Raw genomic sequence first — 2,571 nt, 5'->3', positions numbered from 1 at the left:
AGTTAAACCTGCTTATCTGCAGAGGAACGAGAGTCTTACTTTAGTAATAGCTGAATCACATGAGAAAGCAGTCACAGTTGTGCACCAGCAGACAACACATACCAGAGTGACCAAGTTGGTACCTACAGGAGAGGAGGATCCTTTTAACTCAAGATACTGAAAACACACAAGAGACTCACATGGTAAAACCAACCCTGAGCTGCCCAAGACGTGTAATAAACGTGACTTTTAACAATCTGTTCTACCACCACTGGACAACACGGAGCTTCTGAGGCTGTTCTCAAGTCCCGGGTACAAGCATTTGCCTTTACATCCACCACATCTCAAGGCACAAATGAGCACACGAGCTCAGAACAGGCTCGGTAATCCCCAAGCAGCAACTCTGTGGCTCGCGGCACCTACCAAGCAAGTGACTCACGTGCCATGCCTGCAACTGGGCTACAGTATAACCACCGGCACCTTTGCTTGGTCCTGGACCACTGGATAACCTCCAGGATAACCTCCTGTGCAGCGGAGAAAGCCAGCCGATTGGGATAATTTTTAAGATCAGTACTTTGCTTTTTATCTACTAAGACAAAAAAATTTGAGTTCTTTTACATGCAAGAGAAATTCAGCCTCAGCTTCTGTTGTGCCCGCTATGAATTGTGCACCTTACCTGTTTATCAGTTCTTACAACTCCTAAAACTTTTTAGACCTTCCAGTGATATGACAAACTTGAAACAGTACATCTACGATCACTGGAGGAACTGAAAAAACACCTCACCACTGCCCCCCCCCCAAAAAAAAAAGAAACCAACCAATACAAAGATACAAGACAAAGAAGCTCCTTGCTTCCTAAGTTAATATTGGATCACCGTACAGATTTTACTGGAACTGCCCTCCTTCTGTGAAGTTATGACTGAGTCTATTTAGCATAGGAAGGGCAATGCTTCCAGGTTAAGGCAGGTGAAAGAAAAAGATGTATTAACAATCTTCCTGCTTATCAAAATACAGTACATGAAATATGCGGTTATTGCTCTGTTTCTGTCCAATGCATTAACGTGATCCAATTAACAAGAAACTGTGATGGACTGTTCTGGATGAAAGCATCTCCAAAACACTGCAGAGAAGAAAAGCAGTAACGATTCCTCGTGTCGGACCGCAAGCACAAGAGAGCACGACCCTGTCCGAACAGTCAGGATGAGGAAAGAGAGTCCCCAGATCCATGTCCTGCTCGAGGGATCCTACAAAGCAGCCTACGCAGCGGCTGACCAGGACAGAACAGCGCTCAAGCCGCGTCAGTTTTAGGCCCTCTGCAAGAAGGCAGTGCCACCCTCCCCTTCCTGCTTCGCACAGCCCAGGGACACAAGTGGTGTGGACGTGGGCGCACTTACCCAGGCACGCAGAAGAGGCAGCAGACGGCCAAGTGACAGAGACGGATTCTCCGCTGCTTTAGTTAATGGTAAATACTTACTGGAATTGAGACGGGGCTTTGAGAACCACGAGAACTGCAGGTCGAAAGCCTGCACTTCAGCAAGCCTCTCACTGGCAAAATGCTAACAAGTGCTGCTCGGGCAGGGTTGGTGGGAATGAACGTTGTAAACGGAGCTTACAGAACGTTCCAGGAGTGGAAAACCCCTCTTGCTCCCTTCTCTGCGACATTTAAATAACTTAATATACTATCATGCATAGCATAGTACGCTGTTGCTCAGGAGATGATTTTTTCCTCACCCTGTCACCTTCAAAAATGGTTTTGGTTCCAGAATTGTTTTAATACTGATCCAGACTCCCAAGTTTTAAATGCTGGACAACTCTACAACACTTAGCTTGTAACAAAACCAGTGAGTTCAGATGAGGCAAAGACACTTTAAAAAACCAACCAAACAACCACCACCACCAAAAAGAAACCCAACAATCACCACCCAGCACTATGCATGGTATACTTGAGTCCAATTTGGATTTTAAATCATTCCTAGGGAGACCTACTTTTACTACCCACAGTAAAGATTTTTTGAGAAAATGAGCTCGCTGTTGTGGAATTAATAATAGGTCTTTGCAGATTGATATTCCCAGGAGATAAAGGGAAAGGGAAAAATATTAAAAATGGATGCTCCTGGCAAATGAAAAACTAATGGACCATATTTTCCCGAAGGGATGGGAAGTGCTTTCATTTTATTTCACTCTGATGACTACGCGAGACCTGCCGTAACAGGTAACTCTCAAGGAGCACTATTTCCAGCTAAATGGAAACACCTTGAAAATTTCATAGAGAATGCGGAGGAGAGTGTAAGTCATCACATACCAAATCTGAAGAGCACTGAATGATCGCGACACTGCAGCAGAATGCAGCTCTGTTTATGATTTACCTGAAAACCAAAAGAATTCTGCAACATTTCAACCTAGAGTTTCTGTATAACTGTGGCAGGAACAGCAGGGATTCAAACTGGAACCAAAGCCACTGTCAACTAGGAACATTGTTTTTTCAAAGCTAATCTGTATTGGCATCTGAGGTTCAACAAGGCCAAGTGCCAGGTCCTGCACTTGGGTCACAACAACCCCATGCAGCGCTACAGGCTTGGGGAAGAGTGGCTG

This window comes from Aptenodytes forsteri, unplaced genomic scaffold (genome assembly GCF_000699145.1).
Source record: "Aptenodytes forsteri isolate BGI_AS27 unplaced genomic scaffold, ASM69914v1 Scaffold93, whole genome shotgun sequence".
Lineage (NCBI taxonomy): Eukaryota > Metazoa > Chordata > Aves > Sphenisciformes > Spheniscidae > Aptenodytes > Aptenodytes forsteri.
This window is presented reverse-complemented; position numbering follows the sequence as displayed.